At 38.4% G+C, this 17,485-nt stretch overlaps 1 non-coding gene across 1 annotated transcript; it reads right to left on the bottom strand.

The window, feature by feature from the left end:
- Positions 1-592: 592 nt before the first annotated feature.
- Positions 593-718, bottom strand: LOC112918205 (U6atac minor spliceosomal RNA). The gene has a single exon (XR_003234639.2). It is a non-coding gene; the product is annotated as a U6atac minor spliceosomal RNA (small nuclear RNA).
- Positions 719-17,485: the final 16,767 nt, after the last annotated feature.

Genomic DNA, 17,485 nt, shown 5'->3' with positions numbered 1-17,485 from the left:
TCAGTAGTTGTTAAACAGTTCTTTTTGAGGAGGTCTGATAGGGAGGACTTCTTAGTCCACCATCTTGCTGACCTCTGCCTTAAGTCTCTCGTAAGTATTTTAATGGTTAAATAATATTCCTCAAGGTTAATGTACTGTCATTTTATTCCATTTACCATTCTCCTATTGGAGTGTTGATGGATATATTTTCATTTCTTGTTGGTATTACAGATAAAGATGTAATGGTCAAGTTACTTTTTAGACAGTGAAAACTCTAAATAATTGTTGACTCAAAATCAGGTTTTGCTAAGTAAAATGTGGCTTTTACAAGCCAGTTGAAGAATTAAATATAAACAGAAACTTTGAGGAATATAGATAGTACTATAAGTCATAAGGTATTTTTTTAGAGTATTCACCCTCTTTTTAAAAAGATTTTATTTATTTTAAAGAGATAGAGTAAGAGAGACAGGAAGAAAGAACATGGGGGCAAAGAATAAAGGGAAGCAGACTCTCTGCTGAGCAGGGACCTCAGTGTAGGGCTTGATCCCAGGACTCAGAGATCATAACCTGAGTCAAAAGCAGATGCTTAACCAACTGAGCCACCCAGGCACCCCTAGAATGTTGGTTAGATGCCACAAAGTAGGTGGCAATGCCTTAACCATATGCATATTGTCAGGCCCAAGAGCCTATTCTGTCGTTGTCAAGGGGAGTGCTAACCTTCTTTCCTTTCATACAACACTTATGAAATGCAAACTTGAGGTGTCTTCAAATGTTCCACAATGTAAGTATTTGCTGAAACTCACTAATGTATAAAAAGTGTGATCCTGGGGTGCCTGGATGGCGCAGTCAGTTGAACATCCAGCTCTTGGTAGCCACTCAGGTATTGATCTCAGGATTGTGAGATCAAGCCGCATGTTGGGATTTGAACTCTGCAGAGGCTGCTTGGGACTCTCTCTCTCTCCCTAAAATAAATAAATAAGTAAATAAATAAATAAATAAATAAATAAATAAATAAATAAATCTTTTTTCTTGTTTAAAGTGTGACTTTAAACATCAGTCTCATAAATAGTAGATTTGTGTGAATGAGCCTAAATCATATTTATAATACTCATGCAAAATAAAGTTATTACTTTAAAAAACCTGCAGTAACAACGAACAAGTGTTTCTCAATAAAACCCTGGCAGATCTTAATTCTCAATAACTAGTTATAATAGCAACCCTTTGCATATAATCAACTAATTAACGAACTTGAATCCTTAAAAATCAGTTGGTTCATTTTAGTATATTAAACATATCTCCATACAATGACATTTATTCTAATGTGCTCAGAAAACCTTTCTTCCTAGAGAGAGTCAAAAGTAAGTTTGAACCCAAAGCTAAGTCAAAAGATGATAATTCCCCAATTACTGGAGTATAAATTAACAGTATTTCTCTGTATGATACTCCCTGCATATGTAGGAAGAGGGAGGATGCATTATTGTTTACTTTCAAGAGGCTTCTAATTTTTTTTTTTTAGATAAAGATACATAAAATGTATTTAGCAAGTATAATTTCTGCAGCTTAGCTGCTTTTCCTGCTCTGAGTCTGACCAGGAGATTTCCCAAACTCTATTGTGGTTGGCCTTAACTCAGATAGCTTCTGCTTCTAAAAGCTAGGCTATTAAGTCCTCTTTATATAATTATCATACTGAAAATGACTATAATCTATCTTCTATTAGAGTCAATAAAAGTTGCAAACAGATATTGGGAAAAGACAGTTGAAATTAAACTCATGGGGATCTCTTTATTTTCATGTTAACCCAAAGAAGTGATAAAGGTTTCCTCACAGGACCCTGTGGAGCATTGTCAGCTCTTACCTACTAAGGTAGTGATGCTAATAAGTTGTGAAAATGTAGCCCCTTTTTTGTACATAGTTATATAACAGGAATGAGATTAGTCTTCAAAATGTGTCATCTACTTCCCTTTAATGATGCTGGTGATGATGCCAAAGACAAGCTATTATTAACTACTCCCTGTCTTCAGGGCATTCATGTAGTTGCTTTACATCTTTATGTGCTTTTCATTTTCTTTCTTTCTTTCTTTCTTTCTTTCTTTCTTTCTTTCTTTCTTTTTTTTTAAAGTAGGCTCCATGCCCAGTGTGGAGCCCAATGTGGAGCTTAATTAAACTCATGACCCTGAGATCAAGACCTGAGCTGAGATCAAGAGTCAGACACTTAACTGACTGAGCCGTCTAGATGGCTCCATGCTTTTCATTTTTAAATCTTTGTAACAAATCTATGGTATTAATGCTCATTTTAGGCCCATTTTACAGATAAGGAAAAAGTTTAAGCTCATGATTCTACAAAGGTTGTGTGGTAGAGCCTAGGTTGGATCTAGGCAGTGTATTTCCAAATACAAATGTTTTACAACTCTATTCTTCTGCCTTGGGTAGAAATTGCCCATGAAACTATCAAATTCTCTCAGATTGCCAAAAGAAAAACCTATTTCAATTAGCATTTATCAAGTACTTATGTAAAGAGCATCAAGTATGTATGTATTTTATAGAAGTAATTGTGAGACAAGTGGAGTCACATCACCTTGTTTTGTTCAGACAAGTCTCTTAGTCAGCTCTGGCTGCCCTAACAGCATACCATACACAGGATAGTTTAAACAGCAGAAAATCATTTCTTAGACATCTGAAGATTGGGAAATCCAGATCAAGTTGTTTGTCAGTTAGGTTTCTGGTGGGGACTCTCTTCCTGGCTTATACACAGCTGCCTCCTTGTTGTGTCCTCACATAGTCTTTCCTCTGAGCACACATTTGAAGAGAGAGAGTAAGCAAGCTCTGTAGTGTCTCTACTTATAAGGAGACTATTACCGTTATGAGAGCATCATGACCTCATCTAATCCTTATTAGTTATGGTTCTCCAGAGAAACAGAACCAATAGGACATATATAGATATACAGGTTTCCCCAGCTATTCCAAAGTAGCCCAAATCAACTATCCTATAAACTCAACTATCCTATAAACTATCCTATAAACTCCACTTATCCTTTCAGATGTTCCAGCCACACTTTGTGTGAAAAATTCATGCAAGACCAATAAAACAGTGTTCTGAAGCCAGGATACTGTTCTCTTAATAATTGACATCCAGCAGATAGAAATTTTCCAATTCAATGGTACAAGTCTAAGGATCAAGTATCAGGTGCTAGCTCCAGGGATGGAGCAGGACCTAGGTTCCTAGGTCCAGTTCTGTAAGAAAAGGGAGAACCTGTTTTATCTACCGCTTCTCTGGAAATCTTGAATGGCATCAATGAGAGCCCACTTCTAACATTTGTCATGTTATTTAACAAGATTGTAGTTTCATCAATAAAGTCTGTTTCTGAAATTGCTAATTAATGAAGCATTTGTTTCCTATTGGGACATGAACAACAAAAATACTTAGAGTAGTTGCTTCCTGATTAGATAGTTAGTCCTCCCAGAGTCTGAATTCCTGTTGAAATCAACTAAGCTGCTGCTTTAGAAACAACCATGCATACAGAATATCAAAAGCATACCTGCACACATAATACTACATTGCCCCATTCAAGGAAGGACAGACTACAGACAAAGCAAATAACATTTATTCCTACTGTCCTAGAGGAATAAATGTATGTAAACATTTACTGTAATAGTAAAAAGGATATTCCAACTTGAGAAGTTTTCATATTTCAATGAATGGAAGATATTTATTGTAAGATGCCATTTATTTTATGTGTTTCAGGAAGAAAACCAAAACTGCCTAAGATGGGGAGGTTGGTAGGGAAGTGGTGCCTAAAGCCCTGATACCAAGCCTTAAAAGGGAAGCTAGAAATAAACTCAACAGGCAGGAAGAGACCACAAGCAAACATGCATGTCTAAAACTTGGCACCAAGCAGAAAAGGAAGAAAAATTTGCCCTGAACATACTTTTATTTTACAAAGCACATATTCATTGGGGTTTAAAGGCTGAGGAAAGGCTACCAGTGTAGTCCCCAAACCTCACTGAATGTAAAGTGATCTCTCAGGTGGTTAGCAGCCACCAGGTGACTGGCCAATGTAAATCATCTCTGAGAAAAACCTGTATCAATAGAGACAAATAGCAATTGTCTGGACACTGTTGATTCTAAGGCACATACTAATTTCAGGGAAATTAACATGTGAAAAATATGTGCATATTGTAGTCAATGGAAGTTTGGATAATTATTAATTCATTTGCTTACTTGCATTAAAGAATCTCTTAGACAACAGTTTTCCTTTACAAAGGGCATTACAATACCATAGATCAGTTGAGTATATTCTGGGTTTGGTTAAATAATAATGATTGAATATATCTATTTATGGTGTGAAAGAAACCATGAAAGGAGATAATTTCAAGGCTGTATTCTAATATCTCACTGGCACTGAACTCACCTGGCTCACAGAAAAAGGCTTCCCTTTTGTTGACTTGTCATCAACCTTCTCTAATCGAAAAGAAGCCTTTTGTGGAGTAGGCCTCTGGGAAACCTCTCTTACAATTTAACTTATTTCAGGTTCATTCTTTGATTCTCAGCAGATATTTCTGTGTCTCTGAAGTGCAGTTGTTGGGATTTTAACTTGATTAAGCTGTCACTCAAAATTGTTGTTTATGTGATCGATCCAATATCAAAAAGCCTTCATGCCATGGATCTGATGTCAAAAAGTTAGGGAGTCTCAGCAGGAACAGATAAAGTATTATATCTTGGGTGTTCATCTCCAAAGCACTCGGATGTTTCCTCCTCTGGAAATGGATTGGGGTTAACTTAGTCAACACAGATCCTCTGATTAACCCATGTCATGTCAAGTACAGAGAAAATGGAACAAGTTGTCTGAGTTGGGAGATGATTTGAATGGGCAGGCTTCTCAACCCTGCATTTGAAAAATAATTGGATATCAAAGCTTTCTTCATCGTAAACTTTTTATTTTCTAATAATTTTAGACTCAAAGCAAAGTTGCTGAGATAATTCAGAGTTTCCAGTAAACCCTTGCCTAGTTTCCTGTAGTGCTAACATTGTATGTTGGCTTAATACATTTGTCAAAATGAAGAAACCAACATTGAAATATTCAAAGGTTTTTAAAATAGCATTTATAAAAAGCCTTTTAAAAATACACTGCTAGGTTCTAGATATTATATAAATGCACATGAGATTATATATAAAATAACCAAGCTTTGTGCAAAACCTATGCTGAGTTTATTTCTCACGTTGTTTATACTACACCTACCCCACCCACTACATCCTAAAATTTAGAATAAATAAATCTTGCCAAGATCGAGTTCTTCCATGTTCTGCTCCCACTGCCATAAACTCATACATCTGCAAACTCCTATTATGTGTAATAAGTACAAAATACATTCACACAAATTTCTGTCAAATTTCTGATTCATATAAATAAGTTTTCATACATAAATATATTATAAGGTTAGGGTTTAGAATATAAAAAACCTGGGTTTGTATTCTGATTCTTCCATTTTCTGTAGCTGTGTGATCTTGAGCAAGTGAAATAGTATTACTACCATCTACGGGCTAAGAGATTTGAATATTTGATAATTTTTTTAACTTAAAGTGCTTAACATAGTATATGGACACAGTTTACATAGCTAATAAATATTGGGTAGTAAATATAGCCAATAAACATTAATACTGCTGCTACTATCATTGACCAAAACTGTCCCATAGCTTGTCTTGGTATAATTTAAAAGCTAAAGAATGGTTTTTACATTTTTTAATGGTTGAAATAAAGAGAGTATTTTGTGACATGCAAAGATTATATGAAATTCAAAGTCAGTGTCCACAAATAGTTTTATTTCAAAATAGCCATGTGCATTGTTTTAGGAATTGTCTATGGCTGCTTCTGAACTACAATGGCAGAGTTTGTTTTTTTTTAATACTAAATTTATTTTTTATTGGTGTTCAATTTGCCAACATACAGAATAATACCCAGTGCTCATCCCGTCAAGTTCCCACCTCAGTGCCTGCCACCCAGTCAGTCACCCCCACCCCCCGCCCTCCTCCCCTTCCACCACCCCTAGTTCGTTTCCCAGAGTTAGGAGTCTTCCATGTTCTGTCTCCTTTCTGATATTTCCTACAATGGCAGAGTTAAGTGTTTCCAATGGATACAATATGGCCTACAAAGTGGCCATATTTACTGCCTGACCCTATTATAAGAAACATTGTCCTGGAAGCTTTCCTTGCTATCTCTTATGTTGATCTCAATAAAAAAATAATATGACACTGTTTTGTTTTTTCCAGTTGTGGACACTACCTAAATAACTTATTCTTGCCTCATGAGAGCATAAGTGGGTCACAGCAACACTATGAACCAAAGGGTCTTAATCTTCAAAATGGGGATGATGATAAATAACACCTACCTCATAGAATTTATGAGGGTTAAATGAGAATGCATGTGAAGTGCTTATCAATGTTTCATTTACAAAGTGCTCACTGATGATCATGTTTTGCTCTCACCCTCCCCATCTGACTTTGCTGGATAATGGAAAAGACAGTCTTCTCTGAAGCTGACCTCCACACTACAGCAAATACCAAATGGTCAGTTTACAGTATGAATACCTAATGTTTAGATGCTAAAAAGCTGATTAAATATAGGTTCTGGTCCAGTGCTAGACACGAGGTAATTTCTCAATTACTACCCATCGATTAGTTCATTCTCATTTCCAAGTGGTTCATCAGAGACTAATTCGTAGAAAATAACAGCTTCTTATATTAACTGAAGTTAGTATGGTTCTTGTTTTATTCTGATTGCATACTTGAGACACTTGAAACCACTGAATTCTGGGATTTGCAGAATTAAAAATTTTTTAGTTATGTGGAAATACTTATCGGGCACAATACTAAGTAGAGTGCTATGTGTAGAAGATAGAATCATGAGCCTGCTCCATCAGATATGATGGAGCTTACAGTCTAGTGGGAAAACAGGCATTATTGATCTGCTGCATATATACATGTGATCTTTTCCCTGTGTTAAATGCCATTAAAAATAAGCATAGGGAGTTATGGAAACCTTTAAGAAAATCAGGGATATGGATCAAGGATGAATTAGACTTGATTGGCTGCAAGAGGGGAGATTTAGACTAGAAAGAATATTATATTAAAGATTCTGCAGCAAGGGGGAGGATGGAGACCATGAGAGATACCAGAGCGGGGGTACTGATGCCACTTAAGGGAGGTGTTGGCTGTAGATGAAAGTGGACAGGTAGTCAAGGACTGGATCAAAGAAGGACTTGTCCGAATGTTAGATTTGTTCTTTAATGATAAGTGCAATGGATATCAGGGTATTGTTACCATCACCCTTGGTATCTCTGCTGTAAAGTGTGATGATTCATTAATTTAGTAAAAATCTGATAAATACCTACTATGTTTCTAGTACTAGGTTCTAGGCACTGAGGATATAGTGGTGAAAGAAAAAGGAAATCCTCTTCAGGCTCAAACTCTGGAGGATTCCTTCACAGGATTTAGGTGAGTATGATATAAAACAATATTTTTCACCTTTTTTTTTTTCATTATGCCCTCCCACACACACAGCACTTTAAGCATTTTTACCTATTGTCCTCTCCATGAAATTTTAATACCAGGTATATACTGTCTATGTATTGTATGTATACCTGTGCTTTAAACATAAAATAAGTATGACATTGCATACTCAAGAACCAATTTTGAACCCCTTAGGGGCAATATCATTTGCACTGAAAATACGTACTACTCATATATAGACTTATGATTAAAAGAGAAATTTCTAAATCTTTATCTCTCTGCATATAGCAGGCCAGATCTTATCTAGGAGGTGACTTGGCAAGTACTAGCTCTACATATCCATCACTGTCTTGATTAAAAATGATAAATTAGTAATGTTTCTGCTAGCTCCCTGCCATTATCCAATTTGTTTTCCTGATCCATTTCCCTATTCTGCTGTGTCTATCAGCTCCAACAGCTCCTCGAAACTTCCCACCATCCTTACTTCCTTAGTCCACCAATCTTTGTTCTTAGCTCAATTTATTCCAAGACCTAATTTCAAATTATTCTTTATTAGAATAAATTCATGAGGATTAGCGATTCCATAAGCAATCTTCTATCACCAGTCTAATTCTATACCTAAAAATGTCCATTCATTTCATTTAGTTCATTGGCTTTCAAAAAGAATTACATTATCCCTAAAGAAAATGCCATATAAACATCCTGACAATGGGTGGTTTAAGTGATGAAGAAAAGTTCAGGAATGGGGATAGTTTATTTGTATGCAAATGTGATAGTCATTGTGCATATTTCAGAGAAGAATTAGTAAATGACTTCATTAAATGCAAGATAATTGGGAAACACCAAAAAAGGGTAAATTCTAAATTGTTTTGCAAATTCAGTATAAACATGCTGAGCAAATCATATTTTAGGCTGCCAGTTTTTAGTGCTGTAAAATGCATTACAAAGTGCCAGTCATATATCTTGGATTTTGTTTTCTCTTTGTAGAATTAAATTCCAGATTTGCTTTGATCTCACTCTTGTATTTACATCTTGCTCCTTTGTTTAAACTGTCTTCTTTTATTTACAGTATGCAGAGAGGGAAGCAGGTTTAAGTCCAATTACCATAATTTCTGCTTGACTTATGTGCACTTAAGCAGTTTAAATCTTGCTTTGGTGACAAGAGATTTTTCCTTCAGGATTCCTCAATAAATCCTTCCAAACCTGATGAATAATTTGATTCACAATCAGTCCCTTCGGTGCACAAAATACTTAGGTTCATGGGTATCACTAAGTTTGAGGAGCAAGCCTTATATCTGTAACACAGGACAACAGCAGAAACACCACTTGGCTGGGCCAAGTTTGTGTTGTATTAAACTGTTGTCAACAATTCTCTTTTTCTCTGAAAAAAAAAAAATCACAAATTTTCAACTACTGAATCCAATACAAACTCTAGCTTAAAATTCCTTAAGGCTCTGTATGAAGTGGCACCCAATTTGTACTGACTCCTTTCCAATTACTCTCAAATTAAATGTCTGGCTTTAGTGGGTTCTCTTTCTGTTACATCTCCATGCTCTTGTTTGTTCTGACTTCCTTACTTGGGTCACCATTCTGTATCTCTCTTAAAATTCTACTCACTACTGAAGACCTAGCTCAAATTTACATCAGCTCATATCCACCTATCTCTGCCTTAAACTCTATGGAAGTCTATTGATATTCATTTATTTTGACCAAAATTCTCACATGAAATATTGATTACTTTTATTGGAGTGTACATAGTGGGTCTATAATTGCAAGTCGTATCACTGTACAAGCTTGAATCCTGAAAGTTACTTATGATAGTTTAATAATACATCCATAATTCTTTGACACTGCTCTTTTCAGAGGGTGAATATAATTCTCATCTCCTTGAGTTCAGTTGGGCTGGACCAAGGGATTCATTTCTAATGAGTAAAATATGGCAAAAGTGACAACATATGACTTCTGAAACTAGTTTCAAAAAAAAAGACATAGCTTCTAGTCTTCCCTCTCTCCTATCTAACTTGTCTTTAAACATCTGCCATGTTGTAAGGACACTCAAACAACCCTGTGGAGAGGTCCATGTGTTGAGGAATATGAAGCTTTCTGCCCATAGCAATGGAAGTGAACCATTCTGGACACAGATTCAACTCAGTCCCTGAGATGTGTGATGCCTCAGCTGACATCTTGATCGCAATACAGCTGATATATATCAAAATTCCTAATCTATAGAAACTGAGAGACTATAAATATTTGTTGTTTGAAGCTGATACATTTGGGGGAAATTTCTTTTGCAGCAAAAGGTAACAATGCCGTGTCCACTCCTCTTCCTCTCATCTTTTTTATACATCTTCTTCATCACCAAGGCTTGAATATATTATCTTCAGAATATACCCAGGAACCATCTACTTTTCATCATCTCCACTGCCACTCTGGTTGTCAGTCACCATTGTTCTTCACTAAGACATTATCCTTCCAAGTGGTGTTCCAGCTTTCATTATTTATCTCCCCACCCACCTCCCAGTAAATCCTTCACATTGCAGGCAGATGGGGTCTTTATGCCAACTACAGTTATGCTCTACAAGGGCCAAAACGCATACTGCAGTAGGCAGAATTCTAAGATGGCCCTAAGGATTCTTGTCCCCAAGAATATATGCCGTGTAGAATCCCTGTCCTTCCATGGTGGGCAAGACAGTGAATATGATGGATTTCACTCCTGTGATTAAATTATATTGTATGACAAAGGTAAAGGGGTGTTATGAATTACCCTGAAGTCTCAAATCAGTTGATTTTGAGTTCATAAAAAAGATGATTATTCTGAGTGGGCCTGACCTAATCAAGTGACTCCTAAAAAGGTATTGGCCTCTTCCTGAGGTGACAGATTTGAAGCATGAGAGAAGTTCCCCTGCTCATTATGAAAAGGTCAGCTGCTTTGTTGTGGAAAAAGTCATGTGACAGGGAACAGTGAGTGGCCTCTGGTTGCTGAGGGCCTTACTATAAAAACCTGAATTCTGCTAATAACCAGTGAAGTTGGACAAAGATCTTGTGCCTCAGGAGAAATCATAGTTCTGGATGATACCTTGATTTCACCTTTGTGAGACCTGAACAAAGAACTTGGCTGTGCTGTGCTTCATCTGTTGACCTACCGAGACTATGAGATAATAATAAATTTGGGTTGTTAAGATACCAAATTTCTTACACAGTGACAGGAAACTAATAGACATACAAGCCCTTAAGGGATCCCTGGGTGGCGCAGCGGTTTGGCGCCTGCCTTTGGCCCAGGGTGCGATCCTGGAGACCCGGGATTGAATCCCACGTCGGGCTCCCGGTGCATGGAGCCTGCTTCTCCCTCTGCCTGTGTCTCTGCCTCTCTCTCTATCTCTCTGTGACTATCATAAATAAATAAAAATTAAAAAAAAAAACAAAAAAACAAAACAAAACAAAAAAAAAAAGACATACAAGCCCTTAACCACCCCAAAAGACATGAGTATATTGGTAAGTAATCCATTGGAATAATTCTTGATTTGTACATTTGATTCAGTAATGTCTTCTTTGCTATGCTGCACCTGAACATAATTTATCACTTTATCCTTATAATCTTCACAGTAGATGACTTATTGTATTCCAGGAACTACTAAAGTATGCTACAAATATTACCTCACTTAATCCTCTTAACAAGCCTAGAAGGTTGATATTATTATTATCCCCATCTTAGAGATGAGGGAGCTACAGTACGGAGAACCTTTACTCTCAATCACAGCTTCTTGGGACTGACAAGAAACTAATTCATTAGAAGCCATCACCCAACATTCATTTAGGAAGTGAAGCTAACACTCCTTTCTGCTAGTGAGGATGTGGCTGAAACGGTGAAATTAAGAAAATGAGAACACCTGGAAATTGTGAATCTGATTATTTTCTTGCTTGAAATAGCTAAGTTGCCACCCCCCCCCCAAATATTTATGGTAAAACCTGAAACCTTTGATTTACCTCTAAGCCAATGCATGGTGTAATCTTTTTCCCTCTTACCAGCTATATTTCATGCTATGTAATTGATAGTTTGTGAGCTCATAATTCAACAGTCAACAAACTTATAGCAAAAGCCTATGAGTTATTCAAATCCTAGTTATAGTGACAAATCTCAGTATAGGGAACAGATATATCTTGAACACTTACTATGTGCTGTGTCAAAGAAATTCAAGAATGATTATGACACAGCTCTAACTTTCAAGCTGTCAAGCGGAAAGGATGAACATATAAGTGCTTAGAGTACAGACTGATAAGCACAGGCTAGAGAGATACAAATATTTGTAGAAACAACACTGGCGTTTAGTATTCTTACTTGTTTTAATGCAGAAAGAATATATAATGTGTAATATAGTATGATAATGTATTGATATTGGTTCATTAATTGTGACAAATGTACCATACTAATGCAAGATGTTAGTAATAGGGGCACTGTCTGTGGAAGTATATTGGAACTCTGTAATATCTTTGCAATTTTTCCATATATCTGGAACTTTTCTAAAATTTTAAAAAATATTAAAAGAAGTCAGTAAAATACTTTGATGTCATTTTTATTTCCTCCACTTTGAAGTTGTGAAAACTGAGACTCTGAAAAGTTTGAGGTTTACCATGGTCAAATAGCAATTGAGAAGCAGAATTGGGACCTGAGTGCAGTCTCACTGTACATGAGTGCTGACATTTGAGTTATTTTCCTAAAAAGAATCCCCCTGGAGGATGCACCAGTTCTAACAGAAGCGCTAGAGTCCCCAGTGGATGAGCTCACTTCTCTTGGATTCTGGCTGTAGTGTTTCAGGTGACAAAAGACATACACTGAGACTTAGGAATAGATGCTAGGAAATGCTAGAAAAGCCCAACCCAAGTAATTTATAAAGGAAATTAATATTTACAACAAAGCTCAGAGCATTTAATGCATACTTCCTGCTATTAGCTGTTTGCAAAGATCATAAACTCCACGAGGACTCTGAAATGTGGACTATGACTTATGACCCTGATAGTATTCACAACACTAGTTACATATTGGAGGTCCTGAAGAATATTCATTGATTGCATACACTCATCCTAAGTGCCATCATCGGTAAATCAAAGATTCAAATAGACAGTGATATAAAACACAGACTGAAGTCCCCCGATCACATTTTCCATCTGCAGTTCCTCATGCTTCAATTCCATTGGCCTCCTTGTCCCTTTCTCATACACTGAGGCAGTTTGCTGCTACGTTATAAATAAAATCCACTTACAATTTTTCAGAAAATAATGTCTTTTTATTTTTTTCTGTAAAAAGCCAGGAAATCAATTTTATCTCATGCTTCAGAGCATCAGGGGCTCCTCTTGGGACACTGCCTGCCTGAAGTGGCTGCCCTCTTGATGCCTCTGGGGCCATTCCTGTAAAAAGGAGTAGCTTTTCCCTTGTATTCTATGAACAGTCTTTTTCTGACTGACCATTCTTTGGCAGTCTCCGTGGTAGGCACCAGAAATATAATGGTGAAAAAGATACAGCTTCTCCTTTACAGAATGCATCTTTTTGGAGGACAAAAAGAGAAGTTGTGGGACAATCACAGGTGATACATAAATAATGATACAAGTATCAGCCTGACAAGTGCTCTAGGGGGGCAGGGGTCCTCCTTCTGAGCTTGAGATTAAATGCAACTGAGAGACATAAGAGTCAGAAAAGCGAAGCATTTTAAAACTCATGTTTAAAAAAAATATCCTAAAACTGCAGGTCTAAACTGATGTTTACAGTGCAGTGTTTCTGTGGAGAGAGAACAGACCAATGACTCCTGCGGAGAAGTAAACCCTGAAAAGACAGCAAAAGAATGATTGATCCGGGTATGCTCAATTTCTTATCTCTGCTTCACCAATCACATCAGTACATGCTTCTGACATAGGAAAGCATAAGTGAGACAAGAGAGAGATGATAACACCATTCCAGCAAGTGGAGAGTGAGGAGAGGGCAGAGAAGGTAAGATCCACGGGAGGAAGTACGATTACATTGTGCTGAGAAGGATGAATGGTAGTTTGAGAGGGAAATGGGGAGTAAGACCTCATCATGCAATGCTTTTAGGTCATGTAAAGAATGTTTTCCCATTCTAAGTGTAACTATAATTTATGATATAGGAACAGGGTATACATTTATCTGATTTGCATTTTAAAGATAGTTCTTCGGGAGGAGGGGCAAGATGACGGAAGAGTAGGGTCCCCAAGTCACCGGTCCCCACCAAATTACCTAGATAACCTTCAAATTATCCTGAAAATCTACGAATTCGGCCTGAGATTTAAAGAGAGACCGGCTGGAATGCTACAGTGAGAAGAGTTCGCGCTTCTATCGAGGTAGGAAGACGGGGAAAAAGAAATAAAGACACAAAAGGCCTCCAAGGGGTGGGGGGCGCGAGGAGCCGGGCTGAGGCCGGGGCGAGTGTCCCCAGGACAGGAGAGCCCCGACTCGGAGAAGCAGGAGCTGCACCAACCTTCCCGGGCGGAAAGGGGCCCGCAGGGAGTTAGAGCAGGACCCAGGAGGGCGGGGATGCCCTCGGGCTCCCTGGGACACTAACAGGCACCTGCGCCCCGGGGAGTGCGCCGAGCTCCCTAAGGGCTGCAGCGCGCACGGCGGGACGCGGAGCAGCTCGGAGGGGCTCGGGCGGCGGCTCCGCGGAGGGGGCTGAGGGGTGGGAGCGCGAATCCACCAGCACAGGCTCTGGGCACAGGGCGCCGGGACAAGGCCAGGATTCGGCCTCCCCCGGGACAGGCAGAGGCCGGGAGGGCCCAGGACAGCGAGGACGCTCCTGCCCGGAGCTGAGCAGATCAGCGGCCCCGCCCCAGAGCCTCCAGGCCCTGCAGACAGAGAGCCCCGGAGTTACTAAGGGGGCTGACTCCAGGGCTGCAGAGCTGCCCCCGCCACTGCGGTTGTTCCTTCTGGGGCCTCACGGGGTAAACAACCCCCACTGAGCCCTGCACCAGGCAGGGGGCAGAGCAGCTCCCCCAAGTGCTAACACCTGAAAATCAGCACAGCAGGCCCCTCCCCCAGAAGACCAGCTGGATGGACAAGTTCCAGGGGAAGTCAAGGGACTTAAAGATACAGAATCAGAAGATACTCCCCCTTGTTGTTTTTTCTTTTTATTTCCGTTTGCTTCCAGAACCCCCCCTTTTTTCTTTTTCTTTTTCTTTTTTTCTCTTTCTCTTCTCTTCTTTTTTCTTTTTTTTTTTTCCTTTTTTCGTTTTCTTTCCTTCTTCCTATTCTTTCTTTTTCTCCTTTTCCCAATACAACTTGTTTTTGGCCACTCTGCACTGAGCAAAATGACTAGAAGGAAAACCTCACCTCAAAAGAAAGAATCAGAAACAGTCCTCTCTCCCACAGAGTTACAAAATCTGGATTACAATTCAATGTCAGAAAGCCAATTCAGAAGCACTATTATACAGCTACTGGTGGCTCTAGAAAAAAGCATAAAGGACTCAAGAGACTTCATGACTGCAGAATTTAGATCCAATCAGGCAGAAATTAAAAATCAATTGATTGAGATGCAATCCAAACTAGAAGTCCTAATGACGAGGGTTAACGAGGTGGAAGAACGAGTGAGTGACATAGAAGACAAGTTGATGGCAAAGAGGGAAACTGAGGAAAAAAGAGACAAACAATTAAAAGACCATGAAGATAGATTAAGGGAAATAAATGACAGACTGAGAAAGAAAAACCTACGTTTAATTGGGGTTCCCGAAGGCGCAGAAAGGGCCAGAGGGCCAGAATATGTATTTGAACAAATTATAGCTGAAAACTTTCTTAATCTGGGAAGGGAAACAGGCATTCAGATCCAGGAAATAGAGAGATCCCCCACTAAAATCAATAGAAACCGTTCAACACCTCGACATTTAATAGTGAAGCTTGCAAATTCCAAAGATAAAGAGAAGATCCTTAAAGCAGCAAGAGACAAGAAATCCCTGACTTTTATGGGGAGGACTATTAGGGTAACAGCAGACCTCTCCACAGAGACCTGGCAGACCAGAAAGGGCTGGCAGGATATATTCAGGGTCCTAAATGAGAAGAACATGCAACCAAGAATACTTTATCCAGCAAGGCTCTCATTCAAAATGGAAGGACAGATAAAGAGCTTCCAAGGAACTGAACAAGCAGGAACTGAAAGAATATGTGACCTCCAAACCAGCTCTGCAAGAAATTGTAACAGGGACTCTCAAAATTCCCCTTTAAGAAAAAGTTCAGTGGAACAATCCACAAAAACAAGGACTGAATAGATATCACGATGACACTAAACTCATATCTTTCAATAGTAACTCTGAACGTGAACGGGCTTAATGACCCCATCAAAAGGCGCAGGGTTTCAGACTGGATAAAAAAGCAGGACCCATCTATTTGCTGTCTACAAGAGACTCATTTTAGACAGAAGGACACCTACAGCCTGAAAATAAAAGGTTGGAGAACCATTTACCATTCAAATGGTCCTCAAAAGAAAGCAGGGGTAGCCATCCTTATATCAGATAAACTAAAATTTACCTCCAAGACTGTAGTGACAGATAAAGAGGGACACTATATCATACTTAAAGGATCTATCCAACAAGAGGACTTAACAATCCTCAATATATATGCCCCTAATGTGGGAACTGCCAAATATATCAATCAATTAATAACCAAAGTTAAGACATACTTAGATAATAATACACTTATACTTGGTGACTTCAATCTAGCTCTTTCTACACTCGATAGGTCTCCTAAACACAACATCTCCAAAGAAACGAGAGCTTTAAATGATACGCTGGACCAGATGGATTTCACAGATATCTACAGAACTTTACATCCAAACTCAGCTGAATACACATTCTTCTCAAGTGCACATGGAACTTTCTCCAGAATAGACCACATACTGGGTCACAAATCGGGTCTGAACCGATACCAAAAGATTGGGTTTGTCCCCTGCATATTCTCAGACCATAATGCCTTGAAATTAGAACTAAATCACAACAAGAAGTTTGGAAGGACTTCAAACACGTGGAGGTTAAGGACCATCCTGCTAAAAGATGAAAGGGTCAACCAGGAAATTAAGGAAGAATTAAAAAGATTCATGGAAACTAATGAGAATGAAGATACAACCGTTCAAAATCTTTGGGATGCAGCAAAAGCAGTCCTGAGGGGGAAATATATCTCAATAAAGCATCCATCCAAAAACTGGAAAGGACTCAAATACAAAAGCTAACCTTACACCTAAAGGGGCTAGAGAAAAAACAGCAAATAGATCCTACACCCAGCAGAAGAAGAGAGTTAATAAAGATTTGAGCAGAAATCAACGAAATCGAGACCAGAAGAACTGTGGAACAGATCAACAAAACCAGGAGTTGGTTCTTTGAAAGAATTAATAAGATAGATAAACCATTAGCCAGCCTTATTAAAAAGAAGAGAGAGAAGACTCAAATTAATAAAATCATGAATGAGAAAGGAGAGATCACTACCAACACCAAGGAAATACAAACGATTTTAAAAAAATATTATGAACAGGTATATGACAGTAAATTAGGCAATCTAGAAGAAATGGATACATTTCTGGAAAGCCACAAACTACCAAAACTGGAACAGGAAGAAATAGAAAACCTGAACAGGCCAATAACCAGGGAGGAAATTGAAGCAGTCATCAATAACCTCCCAAGACACAAAAGTCCAGGGCCAGATGGCTTCCCAGGGGAATTCTATCAAACGTTTAAAAAAAACCATACCTATTCTACTAAAGCTGTTTGGAAAGATAGAAAGAGATGGAGTACTTCCAAATTCGTTCTATGAGGCCAGCATCACCTTAATTACCAAACCAGACAAAGACCCCACCAAAAAGGAGAATTACAGACCAATATCCCTGATGAACATGGATGCAAAAATTCTCAACAAGATACTAGCCAATAGGATCCAACAGTACATTAAGAAAATTATTCACCATGACCAAGTAGGATTTATCCCCGAGACACAAGGCTGGTTCAACACTCATAAAACAA

The sequence above is a fragment of the Vulpes vulpes genome, chromosome 15, assembly GCF_048418805.1.
Source record: "Vulpes vulpes isolate BD-2025 chromosome 15, VulVul3, whole genome shotgun sequence".
NCBI lineage: Eukaryota > Metazoa > Chordata > Mammalia > Carnivora > Canidae > Vulpes > Vulpes vulpes.
Note: the sequence above shows the minus strand (reverse complement) of the source record. Positions and strands in the feature narration are given on the sequence as shown.